Source organism: Protopterus annectens, chromosome 6.part1 (assembly GCF_019279795.1).
Source record: "Protopterus annectens isolate FY-2018-M chromosome 6.part1, PAN1.0, whole genome shotgun sequence".
NCBI lineage: Eukaryota > Metazoa > Chordata > Ceratodontiformes > Protopteridae > Protopterus > Protopterus annectens.
Genome location: NC_056738.1, coordinates 88,657,428 through 88,684,195, shown reverse-complemented (window position 1 = coordinate 88,684,195; position 26,768 = coordinate 88,657,428). Strand labels below are relative to the sequence as shown.

General features: G+C 41.0%; 1 protein-coding gene across 4 annotated transcripts in view; it reads left to right on the top strand.

Annotated features, from left to right (window-relative positions):
- METTL8 (methyltransferase 8, methylcytidine) overlaps positions 1-26,768 on the top strand; it is a 1,591,180-nt gene that overhangs the window by 882,281 nt on the left and 682,131 nt on the right. The window lies entirely within an intron of this gene.

Below are 26,768 nucleotides of genomic sequence, written 5' to 3'. Positions count from 1 at the left end.
ATTTAACATTAGTAATGAAAAAAAAAAGGTTGATTAAATGTTAGAAAAGCAGACAGTGGATGGAGTAGTGACTGTGGAGGGAAGAAGGCAGTGAGAAAGTGACAGTTTGAGAGTTAATGAGATTTTAGACAGTAGAGAGATGCTAGATTTATTGGTTAAGAGTGATCTGGGGAGAAGATTTAGCCAGGTGAGCAAGAAGAGCAGAGACATGTTTGGTTTAGATTTATTTTAAGCAGTGTTTTGAATTTGTTAACCTTATCTGTCTGCTTTAAGTATAAAGGGATTTCTTTCCAGAGTTTTGACACATAGTGGGAATAGAGAGAGTCTCCATCAGTATGGTAGTTGGACATAATGATACATAAGCAGGAGTTTCTTATAGTAAAATGTTCTATAATTCTGGGCATTTTGGGGAGAAAGGCATTTTGATTGTTTTATTAAAACACAGTGATATATATTGTTAAGGAGGTTGGTTGCAGTTGTAGCTACTTCGTAATAGTAAGAGATCAGTTTAGTTGTATAGGTAGTGTTGTTTTTTAGAATGGGGGAAGAGTGCAATAGTGAATTAAGGAAGTAAGTTGGTGCTATGGTAATCCTAGCAATATCTGCCAGGTATGGTTTGATGCTATAGACGGAAACAAGTTAAGTTTTTAGTGAATTCTCTTAATGGAATAAAGTTTGTGATGATCAAACTTGAGGTTATCATTGATAAAGACTCCAAGTAATTTAATTTGGCTAATAGTTTCCATTATAGTGTTATCATGAGATAATATGAAACATGTTTCTGGGTAAGGTATTCTTTTGGGGTAAATAACATAAGTTTGTTTGGGGGGGGAGTTGAGAAGTAAGGTAGAATTTTTAGGCCAGGTTTCAGTGATGGTGAACAGAAGCATAGCTCCTGCATGGCAAAGGAGGCGGGATTAGCAAATCCATTTTTTGTTTTTAAATTTTGGACCCTCACATGTCCTGTTCAGGGCAGTACAGCATGAGGGTGTTAGAACTGGGCTCCTTATAGAAGGGAGGAATGTCAGATCAGAGAAGGGAACATCAAATTTTTGTTGAGACATAGGTAGGGTTGCCACCTTTTCAAATGGCCAAAGTGGGACATTTTTGGTACAAACATCAGATTTTACAGGCCGACACATACCCACAGTCACTACAAAGGATAGAACTTAACTTTTTTGCCTAAATAAAAGCTTATTCTTGTAGCATTTTAGTTGCTTATTCTGTTTCTTATAAGATTTAGGTATTTTAGATACAGAATAACTGTTTTATGCAACTATTAGCATTTAGACCTGACTTACTAAGTAAAGTGTTACTCTCTTCGCATGTTTTAGTTTCAATTTTGAAGTAGTAGTAAGCATTGACTACAGTGCGTACTTCAGAGCACGCTCTGAAGGCCCAGTGTTGCAGTCTTAATGTCCTAGTAAAGCATAGTTCACCAAACTGCTGTTCATTGCATTGTAATAAAGACTCTACAACTGTTTTATATAGACTAACAACACCATTACAGTATTTAACTCATACTGCTTAACTTAATTGTGACTTGTGCATTGTTTAAATTCAACTATTTTGTATCTTCTTTTCCCTTATCAGCCCCTAAGCCAAAAGTACACCGCGTGGCTCCTAACCATCACGGCAGCCCTAAGACGTCCCTCTCCTGTGCGAATGCACACAACTATCTAAGCGTCTATCAGTAAATTGCCTAGGTAAAGAATCTACCTTCCTTACAGTATTTTTTAAACTGTCTAGGGTCAGGCAGCAACAAAAAAGACCACAGACTTGTTATTCTTCTTCCAAAAAAGCGGTCATTTTACTTGAAATCAAATCACTTGCTCAACACTGAACTGTTCGCTACCTGTTAACTAAATCCTGCTAAAAAGCAGACCTTGACTTAATCAAACAGTCCGCTTCCTACCGTTTAAGGCGGGTACCTTTAGAACAAGGTAAAACCTCGGTGGTGTAGACCCCAACCCCCTTACCACCACCCTATCGCAACTGTCCCTCTCCCAATCACCACTCCCCCCTCCCCACCGCCTGACTATAGTTCAAAGCCTACACCCTCAATCCACCCACCCATACAACTCATCCATTAAAACTCTCTCCCCCTACCTCCTAGCTTCACTGCTCACCAACTGAAACAAGGGAACTCACCCCCCCTTACCATGGTAGGATACTCTTACAGTACTCTCCCTCTTCTAATGACACTACTTATCTCAACCTACCTGTTAACGAGATATGATACCCTGAACCCTGCAGGTGCCTACCCACCCAACAGTCAAACCTCCCTTTACTCCCATTACACCCCTAATCTCATTCATCCCTCTTACTACCCAACTACTAACATAAATCCCTACTGCTTCCAACGTACTCTCTGTTACCCTAAAACACCCTCAACTAGGGATCATCTCAAACTGCTAATTAAACTCCAAAGGATACTTGACTATTTGAAAAGTTCCATAACTAGATATGGCGATATCCACCCCAACCCCGGCCCCTCCATTGACCCAGGCACAAACTCCTGGAGCACTCCCAGAAGCCCATTGGGCTCACTCCATATGCTTCACCTTAATGTAGCAACAACAACAAAGTTCACAACTTACATGCTTTACTAGAGACCCACTCACATAACATCATGTGTCTTTCCGAAACCTGGCTTAAACCTATCACTAAGGATGAGGAAATCATCCCACCTGGGTATAACATTCTCAGGGCAGATAGAGTGAAAAGAAAGGGCGGTGGGATAGCAGTTTTGTTCAAGAACTCCTTGAACATCACTATGAATCCTCCAACCTCCAAAAATCCACAACCAGGAATTGATTGCCCTAAAAATATCCCTAAACAACCAAAAAAGTATCAATCTCATAGTCACCTATTTACCTCCAGGCCACAACACTGAAAACCTTGAACAAACTCTCAGCTGGCTTTCCACCTTCTATCCACAAGAAACGATAATTCTAGGAGACGTTAACATAGACTGGTCCACATACTCCTCTCATCCCAATCCTCTGCCTATTAACTTACACGGCTTCTCCCAACTTATTCTTTCCCCCACTAGAATTGGATATGCCCAACAAAAAGACAGTATTATAGACTGGATCCTTACAAACAAAGACCCTACCAACTATACCGTGGGGACCCTCCCCAACGACCTTAGTGACCACCTCATTACCTGTATAATAAAACACAAATGTCCAACTGCCTACCCCCCCAACCAGACTTGTTAGGAACAGCAAGAATTTCATCCCTGAACAATTTCTTGCAGATCTTAAAGCATGCAACTGGTCCATCCTAAAAACTCTACCCTTAGAAGGGAGTGTATCCCATTTTAATGATACCTTCCTTAAAATACTTGACTCCCATGCTCCTAAACGTCTCATTAGAACTAGGGATCATATCGCACCCTGGCTAACTAAAGACACAAAAAATAAAATTAAACTCAGAAACCAAGCATGGAACACATGGAGGGCCACTAAAACCCCCCTAGACCGAATCAAATTCCTTCAGCTTAGAAACTCAACTAAAGCAGCCGTTACATCCGACAAAAAGCAATATTTCTATCGTCTCCAAGACAAGCATCAAAACAACCCTAAAAAATTTTGGGCTGGCTTTAACCACCTCCTCCACCCAGGCAAATCTTCCACCCCCACACCTGAATCACTCATGGATAAAGATCCAAGTGAGATAGCTAACTCTTTTAATTCTTTTTTTACAGAGACTATCCAGTCCCTTGCCAGCCAGCTTACCTCTTCCCCCTCAGCTGCAACCTCACCCAAAGTTCCAAACCAACCTGCCTTTAACCTAGCACCCACCTCCACCTTTTACATCCGTACCCTTCTAAACAAACTCAAACCAACTACCCTAGCGGCTGATCAACTTCCAGCAAAATACTTACAAATAGCAGCTGACGCCATTGCATACCCAGTATCCATCCTTATTAACCGGTCTATCTCTGAAGCCTCTATTCCCTCAATCTGGAAAACCTCATACATCATTCCACTCCATAAAGGAGGACCTTCCACTGAAACATCTAACTATAGACCCATTGCAATATTGTCCCCCCTATCCAAAATCTTGGAACGCTGCATCCATAAACAACTTATTACCCACCTCATTCATAATAATCTCCTATCTAACACCCAACACGGCCACATCATAGCACCACTACTGCTCTCCTCTCCTTTGTCGATTCAATCAACCTCAATCGGAATAACAAACTAATATCCTCTGCTCTCTTTCTAGACCTATCGAAAGCCTTCGATATGGTTAACCACAAACAACTTCTCCACACACTGGAAACCTTTAATCTTAGCCAATCCACTATAAGTTGGTTCAACGCCTACCTCTCTGGCAGAAAACAAGCAGTACAGTGGCAAAATATGATTTCAGACCTACTCCCCACCAATATCGGGGTACCCCAAGGATCTATTCTCGGACCCCTTCTTTTCTCTCTCTTCATTAACGGTCTACACTCTGTCCTTCCTAAAACCACCTGTATCCAATATGCAGATGACTCCACCCTTATTTGTTCTGACAACTCTCTCACCAACCTCCAAACTACTACCCAAATCTGTTTTTCATTAGTCGAAAAATGGTTCTCAGACTTAAAACTCCTACTTAATCCAACCAAAACCAAATTACTTCTATTCTTCCCGACTTCAACAACTCCTCACAGTCTACAATCCCCAAACACCCACACTCCAACCTTCGTTGTGTCTGCTAACAATGGTACCAAAATCTTTCCAGTTACCCACACCAAACTACTCGGGGTGACAATAGACCACAAACTTAGATTTGACATGCATGTGAACCTTACTATTAAATCACTCAACAAGAAACTCGGGTCCATGTACAGAATTAAGAAATTCTTAACCCCCCACACCAAACTAACCATCGCCCGAACTCATCTCCTCTCCACCCTCCTCTATGCCTCCCCTATTTTCTCCTTCCTTCATAAAAAAGAGCTCAATAAACTTTCTACTGCCTATCACCACATAGCTAGATTTATCACAGGAATGCCCTACCACACCCACCACTGCCTAAACCTTAGAACACTAGGATGGCTAGAACTGCCCAATGTTCTTAAACTTAACCAGCTTTCTGAGGCATTCAAAATTATAAATCATCCTGATAAAACTCCATCACTGAATACCATTCTTACCTCCTACTCTAATCTCCCATCCCTTAGGTCATCCAAAATTATCCAAGTATTGACCATCAAACCAAACAACTCGGGAGGGGAAGCTCTTTATGCCAATTCCATTGGCAAGACTTGGAATGCCCTCCCATGCAACCTTAGACAAATAACCACTCTGCACCAATTTAAAACACAACTCCGAGCGTTACTAAAAACCCAATGGCTTTGCCCATGCCCCAACCCTGACTAGTAGCATATGCCCTTGACCCCAAACAGCCTAGCCAAGCCCCTATGCAACCCAATTACCAAAGGGTTCACCCTGTAGCCATAACTATCCATCTCACCAACTCCTCTGTTATCTAGGACTATATTTTTTATTACTTATTCGTGTTTTATCCTGTATTATAATGTCTTGTTAAGTTATGTTAACCTACTAACTTCTATTGTATTGCCAGTATATGTACTCAAGTACCTCTGTTCTTTGGAGCTTTTCTCCCCGGGCCTCCACTGAAATTGGATATGTATCCAGCTGGACTAACCCGGTCAACAAATGTAAAATAAAATAAAATAAAAATAAAATAAATAAATTACATAAAATATAGGAAATAATTTTGTCCTAAAATCTCAGGACATTTGCCATTTTTACAATTTTTTGTCAGGACACAACTGCCCAAAGAGGGACTGGCCCTCGCAGAGTGGGACAGGTGGTAACCCTAGACATAGGGTTGCCACCTTTTAACAAGGCCAAAGTGGGGCATGGGGGTGTGGCCAGTAGGATAGGGGGTGTGACCAATATGCCACTGGACACACCCCCACCAAATTACCAGAGGTGTTAAAGGAGATTCATTATTACAGTTATGGGTACAACATTGCGACATTACAGCATACTGAAAACTCAAACCATTTAAATGAAGTGAAGCATTACTGCAAAAAAACACTTTACTCAGTTATAATAGTAAGCAAACTTTAAAAGAATAACAAAACACACTACTCATTAAACAGACACTTGTTTAGTTACAAAAAGTAAAAACATTCGTAAACCAACTATGACTATTCTGAAAGAAAACTAAAAGATCTACATACCACACACACAAGTCAAATGTAAAATTAAGACTGTTTTTATTGTAAATTAAAGCTAAAGCAAAGAAAAACACAAAACTACATACTGCACACTAGCAAATTAAAGCTAAAGCAAAGAACACCACAAAACTACATACTGCACCCTAGTACTACATATTGCACACCAGTACACTAAATCACTTTTTTAAAGTGTATTTTGAATTAGATTTTATGGCTTGAAGAAGGGCCCAGTTTGAAACAATATTTGAATAAAAGTCACTACATTTCATCCGGTAATTTACAGTCATCATTAGTTCTGCTTTTAACAAGTCTACGCTACATCATTTTCGCACATCTGTCCATTTACCTTTCACCAAAGAAAAAACTCTTTCTGCAAATGCATTTGATGTCGGAATAGATAATACCCTAGCAATTACCGGATATAGTGCAGTCAGCTCAGGCCCTTCTCTGAAATGCTTCAGCCACTTTCCTCCTGGGGTCAAGCTTGTCTTACGTAACCGTTCGAGAAAGGGCCTGATTTCCAAGTAGTCCCTGAAAAGATGGTCTTCATCTACCTCCTGCAGACTCAGGGCAGTGGTCACATTGAGTATGTCACTGAAAGCAAAGGGCTCAGTTAGACATAATTTAGACAGTGTAAACAAGTAGTTGTTTTCAGTATAATCAAACTACTGTTCCAAGTACTTCACTGCTGTCTCCAAGAACACAATGAAGTCTCTTTTCAGTTTGTTAGCAGAAGTGCTGTCTAATGTGCTCATAAGTGCCCTACGTTTCAATCCAAAGAAAGCACCTTCAGCTCTTGCCTGCAGTTTTTGCTTCAGAGAGACCATTACACAAAAAGTTTCCATGGCAGTAAGTCCTGATTTTTTAATGTACTTGTATGTTCATTAAAATCGACAAGAACAGCACAGAGAAAGTGCAAATAGTACTGGGGCAGCGTAGACAATGCATTCTCACCATGCTCATTAGATGAAAAGTACTGCCATATCTGCTGAGGGGTCTGCTCTTCTCCCTGGGAGAGGAAATAAGACTGGAGCACTGGGAGATTTTTCACTACTCTTTCAATGGCTGGCAGTAGTGACAGTCACCTTGTTGACACATGTCTTTAACAGACTCTCAAATTCCATGCCACAAAACTCAAAGAAGTCTTTCAAGTCTCTGGTCCTTGTGGCAGAAATGAGAAATAGATGAAAAGTTTTATTGCAAATACTTCCACATCGTATGGTAGTTGTGCTGCAGCTTTTTTGGCTGCATTGCGAATGATGAGGGACACAGTTAGCCTTCTGGAGTGATGGGCACTTTTCTTTTAATCTGGTATAAACACCAGATTTCTTCCCATAGTTCACACTGGCATTATCAGCCCGATATGCTGAAATGCTGTTCCAGGGCAAGGAGTGCCGTTCCATAATGTTCGCAATTTGCTGTGATATGGCCTGTGCAGATTCATCAGGGTCTTCATAGAAGTCAAAAAGGCAATTCACCACCCCTTCTTCTTTAGAAAAATACCTCACAACAAGTGGAAATAATTTTATGTTCCCCTTGTTGGAAGCATCTGATGAAATTGCAAATGAAGTGCCTGTTTTTTGAAGGTCATGCAGGAGGCATTCCAGTGTGTGCGGTCCCAAAACATTTTTGACTGTGGCTTCAGCCTTGGTTCTTCCACAAGATAGTTTCTTTACATTGTCTGAGTCACTTTACAACTGGCTGGCCAACTTTACTGCACAGTCCAAGCTGTTATAGGAAATATTTGGCTTAACAGCATGGAACACCTCAGAGGTTTCTGCTGTGATGATCCTAAGTTCTGGTCCCTCAATGTTTGTGTTCATTGACCACTTTGTCATCAGGTGACTGGATTTAGCTTGAAGAGTAGCAGTCTTATGTTCAGTTGGGGGCACTAGAAATTCTCTCTTGCAGTACCTGCAGAATGCTTTGACATCACTGCATCTCTTGATCCAGTCTAATTCCGTTTTCCAAACATCCTGCCACTTGCACATTCTGTTGTTGCTGGTTAACTGCGATGAAGCTGCTGCTCTCTTCATTCTTGAATCTGTACTTACCTGATATGCAACATATTTAGCAAAACTGTGTTAGCAGGGTGCAGTAACATATTGGTGCATGAATGAACTGGCTAGAAACACTGGCACATGAAATCATTGGTTTGAAAAAGACTGGCACCTGATATCATAAAAACATTGGCATATGAAACATGAAGCAGCTTAACATTCTTTGATATCGCTTCAGTAAAGACCTGAGAACAAATTGGCCTTGACTGTAGATGATTGCCCCTGCTAAATGATTTCCCAATGACCCCATGTGCAAAAATGGGAAAAAGGGGTTTTAGATGGATGAGTACAGATACTGGCTTGAAAAACATTGGCATGTGAAAGAACTGGCTTGAAAAACATTGGAATGCGAAAGAACTGGCTTGTAAAACATTGGAATATGAAAGAACTGGCTTGTAAAACATTGGCATATGAAAAAACTGAGGAATGGAGCAGAAAAGAATTAACATTACAAACCATTTGAAAATGGTAAAATAGTAAATGAGGTAATGTAGGTGGCATTTTGGCCATTGAAAACTTTTAACATTAACACAGCTTGTAGAAAACAAAATGCATTATTTTTACTGCTGAACATGCCCCCCACCCACCCCTCAAGAAAATAAAGTTAAACACATTTTCACTGTACCAAAAAAAAAAACCTCACTAAAATGAATGGGAATGCACAGTGGATGCCATAGACCCAATTTACCTTTTGACCACAGCAGTTAAAAGAAATAAATGTATAGCACTAATTTACACAGCACAATGATCTACTAACGAACATGCCGAATAGCAGCACTGGCTGTAATCGGATTATAATGAAAGCAGTACATTGTAAATTTATTGAAGACATCAGTAAAAACAAAATACAAACTTTGCTACTTATAAAAGCAAACTATCCAGTAACGACGACATGGTTTAACACAATCTCAAATGCACTGCATTAACTTCTGAGCATGCATCCACATATTAAAAAAAAAAAAAAAGGGAAAAAGTCCATAAACATTTTACCTTTTAAAAATACTTCTTGCAAGAGCAACTAAAATAAACTACAATTAAGAGTAATTTACCCAGCACAGCGATGCAATAAACAGGCCAAAGCAAAATCAGCACACCCATAGTCATATATTACAAGCAAAGCAGGACATTTTAACCTTATTAAAGGCAGCATAAAAAATAAAATGCACACATTTACAACTATAAATGAAAACGAGCTTGAAACAGCTTTGGCAAGTTGGCAACATGCACCTACTAGAATAATAAATGCACTACGTTAACTATTAACATTCCCCTCAAAAGGTAGACCTGTACCACATGCACATTGACTTGCAAGAACAGGAAAAATTACCCAAACAGTATATCCTAACTTCCTGAAAACAGCATTAAATTGCACACATTTCCACACAAAAAGTGCAAACTATACTCAAACATTTTCTATCTGCATACAGAAAGTACCCTGAAAAAGCTACGATAATAGAAATACATCACACTACATTTATATTTAAGACTGCCCCCACCAGAAATAAACAAAACTTCTATACACATGGTTCAGCCTTTAAAAAGTAACGCTTCCAAATCATACCCCCAACAACAATCACAATTACATATACATACACCTTTAAAAACTACTACTCATAAAATCTCAAAATAACCACTGCACAGATTTATATACTGCGTACTGCACCCCCATCTACCTCTAAACATTAAAAACTTAAATAAAGCACAATATTCCCATTTTAAACTACTACTGTGAAGCTGTGGTGGTACAGCGGTCGCGTTGTTGCCTCACAGCAAGAGGTTCTCCTGTTCGATTTACGGCTGGAGTGCCTTCTGTGTGGAGTCTGCATGTCCTCCCCTCGTTCAAGTGGCCTCCGAATGACATGCGTGAATGGGTGTGCCTTCGCTAAAGGTTGGGCGTCGGGCTGGCAACTCGGCACCATAAAAATCTACTGCCAATCATTAGCGGACCGGAGTTCCGCTGTGGTGACCCCAACCAGGAAAATCCAAAAAGACAAACAAACAATTCCCATTTTAAACTACTACTCGAAAATCTAAAAATAACTACTGCACAAATTTAAATACTGTGTACTGCACCCCCCATTCACCTGTAAACATTAAAAGGTTAATTTAAAATAAAGCACAATATTCCCATTTAAAACTACTGCTTGGAAATCTCAGAATTACCACTGCACAGATTTAAATACTCCATACTACACCCCCCATTAACCTCTAAACATTAAAAACTTAAAGCACAATATTCCCATTTTAAATAACTAAAGCCACAAAATACTATGTACTTACCACTATCACAGTCTTTGCTGGACTAGCTGGCTTCCTTCCTGCTAGAATGGCTGGCTGGATGACTGTCTCTCTGTCTGCTGGAGTGGCTGGGCTGGCTGACTAGCAGGCTCCCTTGCTGGCTGGCTGACTGGTTTCCTTGCTGGCTGCTTGGCTGGCTGGATTCCTTGCTGGCTTCCTGGCTGGCTGGCTTCCTTGCTGGCTTCCTGGCTGGCTGGCTTCCTTGCTGGCTTCTTAGCTGGCTAGCTGGCTTCTTGCCTGGGAAATCTCAGTCCTTTCAGAATCAGAAGTTATTAGCAGCTGTAGAGCACTAATACAAAACTGCTCTACAGCTGCGACCTTTGTAGGGCTCTTCTGGCGCAAATATCTGCCCCCCCCTTCCATCCTTGCATCCAATTGCTGCATGAATTACATCACACAGACGTAACATGGAATACCTCTAACTGCAGGTCCGGGCTGGTAACGTAGCTGCATTGCCGTGGAATAACCGGAAGTATTCTTGGCTCTTCCACAGCAATTCAGCTGCACTGAAAAACTGGACTCTTAAAGTCCCACTGCCTGACAATGCTGGCAACAGGATGAGAAGGCTCAACCCATGAGTGTCACACTGACAATGGGACGGGTGGTAAACGTATTGAGACATGGCAGAAAGGTGAGCAGCACCAGGCATCAAATGACCCAGGTGTTGCTCTGGCAATTAATGATTATTTGGGGGTGTCTTCTGTAATTTTTGGATGGGGCAGAGTAAATAAGCATCAAGTCATCAGCATGTTTTACAAAACTGGCAAGATTAGTAGCACTAAGGAGTTTAGTTATAAAAATGTTAAATAAAAGTGGGCCAAGTATTGACCCTTGAGGATCGCCAACAAAGACTTGTAGAAATAGTGAGAGATTTTGTTGCCATTTATTTGCATACTCGTGATTAGATAGATAGCTGTGGAGTCAGGAAAGGGAAGAAGAAATGAGACCTAGGGTAGCAAGTTCAGAAAGGAGCTTTTGGTGGGATATGGTATTGAATGCTTTGATTAGATAAGGAGAAGAGAGGAAACTATGTTGCTGTGTCATTCCAGTTTTGGTTTACTATGCTGGTGAAGTTGAGAAAACAGTAATAGTGTTATGGTTGATTCCAAATGCATGCTGGGCCTTGGAGAGGCAGTTCTGCTTAGTTATATTTCTCATAAGCTGTGTATGGATATATTCAGTAGAGGAGTTAGGATGGGGAGAATGGGGCAGCTGGTGTTAGAGGATGCAATCAGCGATCCATCATCCCAATTGCTTTTTAGTGCAATACCACCTTTTAAAAGCTAGGATTGTATTTGCACTATGTATGTGGTCTAAACTGTAGCGCTCTATGTCTATGCAGGGTATAAACTCTAGCAACTGCCTGCTAGATTTGTAGCAGACAGTTTTCTAGAGTTTAAATGTAAAAAATCTTTTTTTTTTTTTTTTTAAGTAAAACCTGAGCACTATAGAGCTCCATGCAGGGTATAAACTATAGTAAGTGTTTGTTTCATTTGTAAAAATGACCTCAGAATTACAGTGAAGTGAGGAATATCTCTTGCATGTAGAACAGGGGTTATCTCCCACACAGAAAATAAATGTTTGTTTTTTTTTTTTTTTTTTTTTTTTTGTGAAGTGCACTTTTGTTGTCTTTTGCCTGATGAAATGACAAGAATACCATATCCTCGTTTATTAAATAAACTTTTTGAAATCTGTATTTAAAAACTGTCACGTAGAACCCATCAGGTATTGTATTTAGAGTGTTGTTCTTATTTTCTTTGAAGGGAATTTTTTAATCAAACTCTTTAGTAGATCATAACATGTCACAAATTTAAAAATATTTAAATGTTAATAATGAAATAAAACTCGCATGCATGCAAACTATTTACAATAATGATAGTGTGATCTTGTCTTTATTTGCCTTTGTTTACTGTTGGTCAAAGGGCCTTTTCAGCAGAGACCCAGTAAGTTCCACGTTACTTACAATTGAATGAGCTAACAGTAAAAATATATTATAACACCCAGGGTTATACAACTTAACAGGTTATCACCATGTTGCATAAATTATGAAGTATTTACATCATGTTAATTAAGCTCAGACACATCTGTAGAACATACTACATACAACACATACAATTCACACATATCACTAGAACATTCAGCAGTATTTTACAGTTTATGTAGATACGCCACTGTAATTTTTAGCACACAGCAGATAAGACATGTGCTTATTTTGTACAAACAGTTAAAAGTAACTTAAAGTCTATAAGCAAGAGGTTACCATTGTACAAAGTGTGAGGTTTTGCCATTAGCCAGTCCTATAAAAGTTACACTACACAGCATTTGTCCTTCAGCTTCCTACCAACTAACATTTCACTATTTTCTAAATCGGTTTATCATTAAGTGTACATAATTACCTTTCACCTTCACAGAATACTTCCTGTCCTTCCCCATTATTTACTCTCAAAAATCATGTAATGTTCAACATTATTTCACTGTTGTAGCAGCCTGCACTGTTAGGGTATATCCTGCCAAGGATATGACCAACTGGAAAGCTCTCCAAAGCTTAAGGACACCTTCCACACTCCTTAACTCCCAGGAGTTCAAGCAGAGCTCCATGTAAAAGGCAGTTTAGGGTGTCAAAAATTCAGATCTTTCTTCTCATTGATAATTGCTGCTTCTGTGGGCTTTGTGATACTAACAGTCTGCTAGTGTTCGTTCAAGGCTGGGTAGATAGGTTCCCTGTTGGTTTTTTTGTGAGAAAAACCTAGTGTTCTTTTTTCTCTGTAAAATATTTTATTTTTAGTTACGAAAATTAATTTTAATTTTGTGAAAATCCATTTTTTTTTAACTTTGTTTCTGCATAGGTTGTAGTTTTTATGCATTGGGGCAGGACCTTGTGATTTTAAGAACTGTCAGTGTGTGTTTTTACCTCAAAGCCACTTTTTTTTCTTGTCATGAGGTTTAATGACTCTTTCAAGCTCCTCTACCCATTATTAAGACTTTCTTCTTGACCAAACCAATGGAGCAGTTGCCAGTCTCCTTAGGTTTTCCTTCCCTTGTCCTCAAGAAGAAGAAAGCTAGTAGGGAGTCTTTGCGTATCAGACTGATTGCTTTCGTACCACAGTGACCAGTGGATGACTCTGCTTTAGCCAGACATGGTTCCACAGACTGCTCGTCATTGTCTCACACTTTGTTTGTCTGGTGTAGCAGCTATATCCACTAAGGACTGGGAACTAGAAACTTCCTCTGTGACTGTAGAGATGTCCTCTGTGGGCAAGGGAAAACTAATGTTTTTGGCCTTGGGTAAGGGGGGGTGGGTGAAGGTTTAATATATAGCCAAGAAAGGATGCCTGATCCCATAGATAATGTGCCTGCTTTGAATCTGTCTTTTTCCTGAGAGTTCTCAGGAAAAGAAAATAAAAAATAAAATATATTCTCCCGTATCAGTGTCTATGGACAGGCAATACTTGCTGGGATTTGCTCGAGAATTTATTTTTGCTTTTAATTTGGCAGAAAAAAAGAAAGAAAGAAGAGTTCCTTCTCTTTCTGATTCTAATCACTGGTCAGAAGAGCGAGTATTTGAGGGGGCATGTTGTGCTTCAGGATTTTTTTCATGAGCTGAAGATTCCGGTTCTGTGGAAAGTGTTGCTTCAGATTTCCCAGAAAATGTTTGAAATAAAGTCTGAATTGCATAAAACGAATGAAATAAAGAAAACATCTGCATTTTTCATTCAGCACATACTTTTTCTTATTAAATGAAAGCTGTCCGAGCTATCAGAAGTGTATAAAGTGTTGGCATGTTTGTGCTGTATTACAGTATTGTTATTTTGCAAAATACAGCCATTTCAAAGCATATTTCACAAAGTACAGTACTTCGAAGAGTTTATTGTGCATTTGAATGTTATTGCAAGCTGGTGTGAGAGAGCTTGTTCGTACATAATTACAAGAGCCATATTTTCAGTGTGTTTGTACATAATTTGTTGGCATGGTTGAAGGATTTTGAAAGCCAGGACCACTTGTATTTGATACTAATATTGCAGAGAACTGGAGAGTGTTTGAGCAAGACTACAACATTTTCATACAGGCTGCATTTTCTGATAAAGATGACCATACAAAGGCATTTATTCTGCTTAATTTAGCTGGGTCAGAAGCCATTGAAAGAGAGCATTCATTTGTGTATGTGCCTGCTGTCTTTGCAGGAGAGGGGGGAAAAATGTCATATTGTTGTACCGGCTGAGTCAGTGGAGGACCCTGAGTGCTTAAAATGTAAATTTAGAGAAATGTGTAACCCATAGACAAATATTACAATGGAAAGGCACTTATTTTATACAAGCGATCAAAAGCCTGCTGAAACTTTTGTATATATAACTGATTTGAGAAACAGAGCTAAAACGTGCAGATTTGGTGACTTAAGGGATGAGATGATAAAAGACAGACTTGTATGTGGTATTAAAGATGATGCTGTGAGAAAGATTTTGCTTCATGACAGTGATTTAACTTTGAATAAGGCCATTGAGATTTGTCAGATATAGGAGCTCACTGAAAAGCACACAAATATGCTTGCAAGTGAGAAATGAATGCTTCCAGTAACTTTTAAAGCTAATGTTGATACTATGCAACATGTGGTTAAAAGAAACAGGCCCAGGTACATGGCAGCAACTGTTACCCCTGCAGCACTCACTGGTAAACCCTAGAGCTTTCTAGCAAATTGCAGAGTTTGCACAATCTCAGTGAAGCACAAGAGTGAGTCAGCAAACTCAAAGAATGGGCCCCCATCTAATTTCATTGCTAACTGTCATAATTGTAGTGGTAATCATGAATCTAATAGAGAAAAGTGCTTAGCTTTTGGTCAGCAATGCTACAAATGTAATAAGTGGAATTATTTCAAAAGGTTTTGTAAATCAAATGGCACACATTCTTTTATTAAAAGAGAACATTCCAAGAAATTAGTTGATTAATTAGAAAGCTGTGACCCTACTTTTTATATTGATGGTGTGTCAGTGCTTAGTGAAACAATCAGTGCCGTAGATTTGTGAGCAAAGAATTAAATATTTTGTACTGTTCGATAAATGGAAAACCCAAAGAGCTCAAACTTGATACAGGTTTAAAGTGCAATGTTATGTCAGCTGAAACATTTGCTAGAATATATATTGGTGAGAAGCTTGATTTGGCAAAGTGTGCAAAGCTTGTTGCTTATGCTGGTGAAGAAATTCCAATGGAAAGCTCAGCAATACTGTCATGTTACTCTGCTGGGAGAAGCTACGACTTGTTTTATGTGGTCAAGAGACACGTACAGTCATAATTAGGGCTCAGAGACAGTTTGAGTATGGGACTACTTTCATTTAATAAGGAAGTCTGCCATGTTAGCTTAACAGACCACTATTCTAATTTCACCCAGTACATTTTCTCTACTTATGCTGATCTCTTCGAAGGCAAGCTTCCAGTTGTACACTCCATGAAGTTAGACCCAGATGTCAGCCCAGTTGTCAGGCCAGCCTGGAAAGTTCCAGTAGCCATGCAGGACAGAGTCAAAGCTGAGCTAGATAAAATGTTGCGACAAGGTGTGATTTGTCCAGTAGACGAACCGACTAAATGGGTATCCTCGCTGGTGGTAGCTCATAAGAAAAGCTCAGATGATGGCGGAATGTGTATTTCTCCACAAGATTTGAACAAGGCACTAAAAATACCTCATCATCCAATGCATACATTCGAAGAGGTTGCTGCTGTTATGCCAAATGCCACAATTTTTTCTGTCTTAAATGCAAAGAGTTCATTTTGGCAAATTTTGCTTGACCGAAAATCCTCATTGCTAACCACTTTCAGTACTCCTTGTGGAAGGTACACAGTTTTGAGAATGCCATTTGGGATAAATTCTGCAAATGAAGTCTTTCAGCGTGCAGTGGAACTAATTTTTTCTGGGTATCCCTGTGCTATTGTAGTGGATGACATAATAGTAGGAGGTAATGGTGAAACTGAGCATGACAGAAACCTCAGAAAAGTTCTGGAAAGAACACGTCGAGTGAATCTTAAGGTGAAGCCACAGAAATGCAAATTCAGGCTGCGAGAAGTCAATTATCTTGGTCATTTTTTTTTATCAGTTCAGGCTTACGACCAGACCCTTCTAAGCAAACAGCTATTTTCGAGATGCCAGCTCCAGACAATGTTCAAGCCCTGCAATGTTTTCTTGGCATGGTTAACTACCTAGGCAAGTTCATACCAGACTTGAGTCAAATATCAGCACCACTCAGAGAGCTAGCACATAAAGCTGTATCCTGGTCATGGTTGGGGCAACACCAAAGAGCATTTGATGTCCTGAAACAGAGAATTGCCAGTCCACCAACTCTCAAGTACTGTGATGTTCCCAAGCCAGTTACTCTTTCATGTGATGCCTTGAAATTTGGTTTAGGTGCAGTCATTCTACAAGAGGGTCAACCTGTTACCTCTGTGCCTAGAACTCTCATTCAAACTGAAAGGCAGTATGGTCATATAGAGAAAGAACAATTGGCAGTTGTGTTTGCATGTTCAAAGTTCCATGATTATGTTTATGGTAGTCCTGTCCAGATCGAAACAGACCACCAACCTCTAGTCACTGTTTTGAGACAGGCTATGCATACAACTCCAGTCAGATTGCAACACATGATGTTGAAATTGCAAAAGTATATTTTTGATCTAGTTTACAAGAAATACAGACTTCTTTATCTTGCTGATACATTATCCAAATCACCCAGAAATATCATTGAACAGCATGAGAAAGAGCGATTTGATTTTTGAAGAAGTCATAGAAGTGAGACATTTTTCTTCCACACATCTTGATGATCTTAGAAGTCATACAGCCACAGATCCAGTTTTACAAAAGCTCAACCACTTTCCCAAACAAGGATGGCCATCAAAGCAATCTAGTTTACCTCAAGAAGTGCAACCTTATTTTCCATATGGATTAAATTTTGTCTGACAATAGTATCATCGTGAAAGGTCCTAGAGTTATTGTTCCAAAGTCCTTGCAACATGAGTACATTACTGTCTTGCAGACTCTATCAAAAGAAAGGTGAGAGGACTAATATTTTGACCTTCTATGTCACAAGATATTGAGTGTGTGCTATCATCTTGTTCAGTATGTAATAGTACTAAGTCACATCAAAAGAAAGAACCACTTCAGCTAAACCAGATTCCTGAACTACCTTGGTTGACAGTAGTCACTGACATTTTCGAATGGAATGGTCAACATAACTTGGTGTTAGTAGACTCTTATTCAGATTGGTTCAAGACAGACCTACGTCCTAATCTGGCATCCTGTACTGTCATTACTAAGATGAAGCTTCATTTTGCAGTCCATGTTAGTCTGCAGTTATTTCTGACAATGGCACACAGTTTACAAGCCAATAGTTCAAAAGATTTGCTGAAGAGTGAGATTTTGCTCATGTCACAAGTAGCCCAGAGTTTCCACAGTCAGATGGTTTGGCAAAACGTGCAGTTCAAAATGCAAAACAATTACTAGAGAAGTCAAAATGAGACAATCATGATGATTTCTTGGATCTTTTAAATCTCAGAAACATTCCTCGTGATAAACATTTTGGTTCACCTGCCCAGAGACTTCTTTTGAGACAAACCAGAACCACTTTACCAATTAGTAATCAATTGCTGGTTCCATGTGCAAAGAATAACAGGTCAGTGAAAGCCAATCTGTTAAAGAAGCATTTAGCCCAGTACTATTACGATAAGATCAGCAAACCGCTCAATCCATTAAGAGAGGGAGAAGTAGTAAGGATGTAAACTTCCAAAGGTTATGATCGGATTTGAGTCATGAAGAATATTTTCTCAGAGCCGAGGGAGTTGTCCAGTATTCCAGTTCCAGAACATGATCGAGTGGCTATCCCTGTTCCTGTGATGAATCCCGAAGTTCCTGATAAGAGTTGTTCACTGAAAACTGTCCCTGTTGTTAAACCCAGTCTCGATTGCTATGTTACCAGATCCGGCCGTATCTCCAGACCATGTTATAGATACATGGCAACTTGGAAATGAACATTGTTTGTTTCTAATGTCTATATTATTGCACGTCTAACTCCAGTGTCATTTCTGTTTAAAGGCAATCTTTTTAAGAGGGAGGATGTAGATCAATATGTGTGTGTATGTCTTTAAGAAGCTATATAAGGGCTTGCGTAAGTGTATAAATATTGAGCACGTGCGAGCCTGACTGCTTTTTTGTAGTAAGCTGTTGAGATGTAAGCATGTATGTCTGTAAGCTCTGTCTGTTAATCAGTTTGTTTATATTTTATGATGCTACTATCCATCCTGATATGTTTTCATGTAATAAAGCATATAAACAAACTACCCCACGTATTTGTCATCAGTACTAAGAGGGACGAGCGACAGAAAGTTCAAATAAAGCATTCTTGCAAAAGGAGGCACATTGACTCACCTTGGAAGTCTTTGATGGAAGATACTGACTTCAGTGCAGGTGAGGAGTCCCTCAGATCCCCCTTGAGGATGTCTCGTTCAGAGAAATCCTAGAACTACTTAGAAAGGGGGTGGTCCTCCAAAGGCCCCCCCCCTAGGCAGAGCCCTTATTTTTTGAGGTTTTGCGGCTTGTCTGTATACTTCTTGAGTGGTCCCTTCCCTGGATGAGATGGTTGACTTGATCTCTAAGCAGGCATGGAAGGAACCAGATGTGTCCAAACCTGTCCCATGTAAATGGCTAAATTTTTGGTATCCTTTAAGGATCATCTTTATTGGAGCAAGGGCCCTGGCATTGATTCCATGGTGGTGGCAGTGCCACCAAAAAGGAACTTGCTGAGGAAAGCTTCACTGTCCTTCCCCTTAACACGGAGTCTAGGGCACTGGACAAATTTGAAAAGAAAGTTTATGCTTCAGCAAACTTTGTACTTAGGGTGCTGAATTATTTGGCACATTTTACACGCTTCCAGAGGGATTTTACTATGGAGCTTACCAAATCCCTCTCAGGGTCACTATCTACAGTGGAGACGTCTGTCGACATGCAGTTGGCGACACTTGAATCTGTATCAGATGTGTCTGTGTGTCTTATTTCCAGTGTAACAGGGGCCACTTTGAGAGCCGTGAGCACTAGCATAACTGTTAGATGGCATGTCTGGATGTGCCTATGTGACTTTGAGGATCACTGTGTTCAGATCAAAGGCAAAAGAGATGCTGTCCAGAATTGAGAAAGACGGAAAAACCTTGTCTGCCATAGGGATTTGGTTTTCTACCCCCAAAAGGACCTTATTTAGAAACCAGGAAGGAGGGAGGGAAGAAACTGTAGTTATGCAAGTCATAAGGTTTTGCTCCTGACAATAGACCGCTGCACCAAGGCAGGGGAGGAACTGTAATGATGGATGTCTCCCCCCAGACAGAGGTGGTCCACAAAACCAGGACTTTCTGGGTTCTTTCTGTGAGAGTCCTTAACAGTGCTCCTGAATAGTTGCCTGGCTGCCGCACTCTTTAAGCAGTTGGGGGGGTGGCACTTTTCCCTGCACTTCATGGCCTGGACGTCCATCACTCAAGATGTTTGGGTGCAGAGGATTATAACCAGAGGTTATTCCATCCCTTTTCATCCTTGCCCCTTCATTCAAGAAAACTTTGCAGTGTTCCACTTTCTCAACGAAAGGCCGCAGCATTTGAAATAAAAAAGCTGCTAGACAATAGAGTCATCTAGGCAGTCCCACCAGACTAGCAAAGATCAGGAATCTACTCAAGGATATTTTTGGTGCCAGAGAAAAACAGGGACCTTATGTCACTTTTGACCTCAGTCATTTGAATCACTATCTGAAACAGAAGAAATTCTGAATGGTCACGGTACATTCTGTTCTACCATTGTTGAGAAATGATGAGTGGATGTGCTCTGATCTTTAGGATGTGTACTAACATATAAAGATGGACAGACACTCCAAAAGGTTTCTTGGCTTCTGCTGGGAGCCAGTCCTTTCCAGGTCTGAGCTTTTTTCTTTGGTTTCACCACAGCCCTGGGTGTTCACCAATTGTATGTCAGTGGTTGCAACTCATCACAGACTGTTCCGAGTGTTCCCATACATGGATGAATGGCTTATAACTGCCCCCACCAGGAATCTTCTTCTGCAAACCAGGGACACCTTGTTTCAGCTTTGCTCACAGCTAGGGATATCTGTAAACATGGCCAAGTCCAAACTACAACCTGCTCAAACCATATAGTGCATTGGAGCACACTTGGATGTGAAATTACAAATAACCAAACTCCCAGAATCAAGGATTACTATGCTTTATCAGCATGCAGTTGCAGTTTTTTTTCCATTAAAAGCCACCAGCAAGCTTGATTTTGCATCTTCTTTGCTCAGCGGCAGCCGCCATAACCTCATTCCCCTTGGCCAGATGGACTGTCAGTACAATGATCAATGAGACATCAGCCCATGAATTGTCCAGTGTCTCACAAAAATTCATATAACTCATATGCAGTGATGGCCAGAATCTCAGAAAGTATCTCAGGATCAATCTTTTGATTTTCCTTCTCCCCAGGCTACAGTGACCATGAATGCTTCCCAACTAGGGAGGGAGGTGGGCATTTATAGACGAAGACTGTTCAAGGCACTTGGTCCCCTTCAGAGGCCATTCTTCACATCAGTATCCTGAAAATGAGGGTAGTTCTCCTAGCATTGCAGGTCTTCCAAGACTCTCTTCCTAGGCATGTGATCTCAAGACAAACAATATGTTAGTATCACATTGCCAGCCCAGCTATCTGGAATTTTGTAAATAATTCTGTGTCATTTGTGAATATTAATAAGATTTATACAGAACTGTATGTTACATACTGAGCTCTGGAACATAGAAGATTAACTTACAAACCTTAAGAATAGTTGAGATTAAGTTACTTTATAGCTGGGCCATAAACAAAAATATGTTATCTCTCAGTTTCAGTTCAGTAACGGGCACAATGTCTGGAGCTAGAAGTTTTAATATTGTCTTGAAAGATAAGTAATTACTAGGTTTAAAATGTTAAGTGTTTTATTGTTTTACGACTTCCAAGATCTGGCAAACATCTGAGAGGTATGTATTTTTAACACAAAGATTGTAAATGTTAGTTTCTGGTTTAGCCTGGGAACTGAAGGCAGGTGACAAAAAGTGATGTCATCCAGGCTAACCCAGCAGTAAAATGTGATATTGATTTAAGAACTCTGTCAGAGAAAGACTGTGCATTTTGTATTTTGTCTTTGACCTGGAAACATTCACTCATCATCATCATCTGCACTTTTCTTGATATAAGTAAGTTTCTAGGGTATAGCGACTCTCTTTAGATATAGATGAAAATATAGTAAATATTGGTTTAGAGGTTTTCTGTATTTATTTGAGACTGTCCTGCAATGCTGTTTTAAAATATTTGCTGTGATTTTGAACTCTGATGTTACTGTGTTTGTGTTTTCTGAGTATTGTCTTGTTCTTTTATTTATTATTAAACATATTTAAACATTTTAATTGTGGCTGGTTTGTTTAGAGATATTTAAGCTCTTAGAGTACAAGCTCATGACTTTGGTGACACTGTACAGGCCACTGTTAATAGCCTGGCACTTGGTCAGAACCACCATTTGTGTATAGTAACATTACACAGTAGGATTGGACAACCTTTGTAAGAGTCTTAGAGTAGCTGATGAGTAGGGGTTGGTGGCAGTGGAAACTAGCATATAGTCTTGGCAGAAGGGGGTATAGTTAGTAAACCTGTGCCAGCCTTCCGCAGGTGTGTGTTTGTATATAAATCAAATCTCAAAGTGTGTGTGTCAGCTACTTGGGCAGGGACATGAAGCACTGGTTGGACAGAGAGGGTGCTGTAGGTCTTAGCATGGCCCTTCAGCTGAGATCTTAACCCTATAGCTGTGCCAGTGGGGAGTCTTATTGGGGATCTGGAGAAAGAGGGAGAAACCAGCCCCAGATCGACTGCAATCTTTCTGTGCTCTTAAGGGAAATTGTACTTTACTGTGTACTTGTCATCCTCCCAATGTGTATCTCCCGTAGCTGTTGCCAGTGGTGTGGATTGAGGCTCCTTAATTACTGGGCCAGTGCAGGGGCGTCACATATTAATTGGTAGACAGTGGTGGGATATCCACATCACATATTAATTGGTTGACACTGGTCAGATAGCCACATCACATATTATTTGGCTCGTAGTGGTGTGGAAGTTGAATTCCTGTAGCCTGTGTACAGTGGTCACTGAAGATGTTTGTACTCTGTCAGCCTCCGAGTGAACATTCAGAGTTTCATATCACAATTGTTTTATTTCTTTTTGGTAGCTTTGTTAGTCAAGAAGAGCAGGCAAGCATGTCAGCACATGTGTATGGCAAGCTGACAAAGAGCCAGTTGGCTGAGATGTGTCAGGCTAAAGGTCTGGTGCATGCCAACCTGACTAACGTAGAAATGATGCAGCTTTAGTCACAGCTGCATCACAGGATAACAACCAGGAGGAAAATCAGACTGATCTTGGAGATGTACAACTCTCAGAAAATGGACAGTTTAACCTTCCCCAGAGGATTTAAAAATCCGTCTTGAGTTAGAGACTTGAGCTGAAAGCCAAGTGCTTGGAAACAGAAGCAGCAGAGAGACTGAGATGTCTAGAGACTAAGGAAAATGAGAAACTGCAATGTCTGAAGGCTGAGGAAAATGAGAAACTGTGATGCCTGGAAGCCGAGGAGAAAGAGAGTCAGATGCAACAAGAAAAGGAGATGCTGAGTCTTCACCAGAGTTATGGAGATTATGGGGAAGGTACTAACCGAACTCCAGAAGTAACAAAGGTCAGTAAATTTCTTCCACTATTTACAGAGGGGGTTAATTTTGATAAGTTTCGTTCATTTGTTTGAGAGGGTATGTAAACAGTATAATGTTGACCAAGGGTTCTGGGTACGGTTCCTGACCCCCTTACTCCTTAGTAAAGCTGTAACTGCTGTTTCTAAATTGTCTGATACTGACTGCTTAAATTATAATATTGTAAAAAACTATTTGCTAGAATGTTTTAAGTTAACATCTGAAGCTTATAGGGAAAAGTCTCGTGAGCATAGACACAAGGCAGATGAAAGTGTGTGTGAATATATTGCTGAACTAAGCACTTATTTTCATATGTGGGTGAGTGGATGTCAAGTCACCACTTTTGAAGGGCTAGCAGACCTTTTGTTGACGGAACAAGCCCTTAGCACTTTGCCTGAGGACATGAGAATCTGGTTAGCTGATACACAATGCAATACTGCAGATTAGTTGGGGAAGAAGGGAGACCTATACATAGCATGCAGGGCATCACTGCACAGGAAAGGGGCACCCAGTGCTCTTCATGGGTCTAAGGGAACCCATGGTGGGCAGCCCAGACTGCCCCAATAGAGTCCGCCAGTAGCAAGGGAAGCCAGACGTCCAGGTATACATCGAGGGCTAAGGGTTAAATGTTTTAAATGCAACCAGTGGGGGCATATAGCATATAGATGTCCACGGAGGCAAGATGGGGAACAAAAGGTAGAGAGCCAGTAAGTGGGAATGACAAAATGGCAGCAGTAAGTTGTCTCGAGACAACAAGGGTACCAAGCTACCACAAGAGGTTATATCCTATCTTAGTGGATGGGGAAAGAGTCCAGTGCTAAGAGAGAGACAGCCTCTAACTTACCATTGTGAAGCCTGCAAAGGTTATAAAGAAACACTACTTGCTTGGGTAGTCTACTCCACTCAGAGCTTTAGGAGGGACCACATTCCATATACCTTTGGCTAGGGTTCACCTTGACTGGGAGGGTGGAAAAGGAAGCCAGCAAGTAGATGTGTTTGAGGATATCCCTGTAGATGTCCTGATAGGGAATGATTTTGATGATGCAGTACCGTGTGTGCATGCAGTTACATGCAGTCTGGCTTGGAGGCAAGCTTGTGGGTCAGGTAGCTTGGGGTAGACCCAGACAGACTGCACACTTGCAGCCAGGACTGGTGAGATGGTTACTTCAGAGAGGGAGCTACCCTGTAACAGTGAGACTGAAGGTGAGCCACAACTGCTTGTGGGTACTGATGTTCCCTTGGACAGAGTGACAGCAAAGGCAGAGGTGAGTAGTAGTACTCAGTCATACAGTGAGGCACCACTGTCAGAGAATACCAAACTTCCTGTGGAAGGGGAGCTGGTAAGGGTTACAAAGAGAGAGTTGAGACAGGCTCAGCTCTCAGACCCTGCATTGCAAGGTCTGAGAGAGGTAGCTGGTGAGGCACCTGATTCTCAAGGGAAGGAGGAATCTGTATACTGGGACAAAGGGTTACTGTATAGAGAGTGGACTTCTGAGGGAGGGCTAGATGGTGAGAGAATACAGCAGTTGGTAGTGCCTAGACCCTACTGTCTGGCACTTCTAGCCATAGTCCATGATATTCCCTTTGCATGTCATATGGGCATAAAACATACAACGAGATGTATTATGCAGAACTTCTATTGGCCTGGGATTTCTAGAGATGTAACAGGGTACTGCAGGACCTGTGAGCAGTGCCAAAAGGTAAGCAAGGCAGGAGACAAGGGAAAGCTCTTTTGATGCCTTTGCCTGTGATTGAGTAGCCATTTCAGATGGTAGCTGTGGATATTGTGGGGCCTCTGTGTACCCCAAGTTCCACAGGGAAAAGGTATATCCTAGTGGTAGTAGATTATGCTACCAGATACCCTGAGGCAGTAGCTCTGTCTTCCATTGCGGCAGAAAAGGTGGCAAATGCTTTGGTAGAAATTTTCAGCAGGAAAGGTTTTTCAAAAGAAATACTGACTGACAGAGGTGCCAATTTCATGGCAGACGTGCTGGCTTGTCTGTGGAAGCACTGTGGGGTGAAGCACCTAAAACCACCCCCAAACTAATAGTCTTGTTGAGAGGTTAAACTCTACACTCATGTCCATGCTATGGGCATTTGCAGACCAGTTTAAGATGGAGTGGGACAAATATTTGCCCTGTCTGTTGTTTGCTTACAGAGAGGCTTCCCAGGAATCCAAAGGTTTTTCACCCTTTGAGTTTCTGTATGGACATAGGGTGAGGGGACCTCTAGATTTGATTCAAAATGAGTGGGAGGGTGAGTATGAATCCCACAAGGAGTCTGTTGTGGCATATGTCCTGAACCTCAAGACAAGGCTCAGGGAACTCATGGGCTTTGCCCAGGGGAACCTGGCAGATCCCCAACAGCAGAAAAAGGTCTGGTATGACAGGAATGGTCGAGCTAGAGAGTATGCTGTAGGGCAGCAGGTAATGGTTCTCATTCCTGTCAGACACAACAAGCTGCAGGCAGCTTAGGAGGAACCCTACAAGGTAGTAAGGAAGGTCAGGGATTTTAACTACGTAGTAGTACTGCTAGGCAGGAGGCAAGGGCACAAATTGTACCATTTTAACATGATGAAACCTTACTGTGATAGGGAGGCCCTTGTGCTGATTATTTGCAGTGGATGGCAGGAGAAGTCTAAGGGGAATCTGGTGACTGATCTCCTCAGTGAGGCTTGGACTTACACCTCAGTGGTAGGTGTAGCAATGTCCTAGTAGCTATCCCCTACCTAGGTTCAAGAAATCTGAGCAGTGTTACAGGAGTTTGGGGGCATGTTCACTGTGAAACCTGGATGCACTCACCTGGTGCAGCACCATGTGGATACAGGACCCCAGATACCTGCTAAGCAGGCCCCTTATAGGGTGCTTGATAGAGTCAAACAGACTCTGATGGAGGAGATACAGGAAATGTTGGAACTAGGGTTCATTCAGGATTCCAGCAGTCCGTGGGCCTCCCGAGTGGTGCTGGTAGCAAAGAAAGATGGCAGCACCAGATTCTGTGTGGACTACAGGAAATTAATTAAGTCACACAAAGTCAGATGCTTAGCCCATGCCTAGGACAGATGAAGCCCTAGAGCAGCTGGGTGGGGCTAAATATCTTACTACTATTGATCTTACCAAGGGTTACTGGCAGGTGCCCTTGACTCCCAATGCTAAAGAGAGGTCAGCCTTTGTGACTCCTTTTGGCTTGTATGAGTTCACAAAGATGCCCTTTGGGATGAAGAATGCCCCAGCGACTTCCCTGAGGCTGATAGATCGTATCTTAGCAGGAGCAGTACATTTTGCCCTTGTTTGCCTAGATGATATTGCCATCTACAGTCATTCCTGGCAAGAGCACCTTCAGCATATCAGAGAGGTGCTGGGCAGGCTACAGAGGGCAAGGTTAACCATTAAGCCCAGCAAATGTCAGGTGGGTATGGCAGAGGTTTCCTATCTGGGACATAG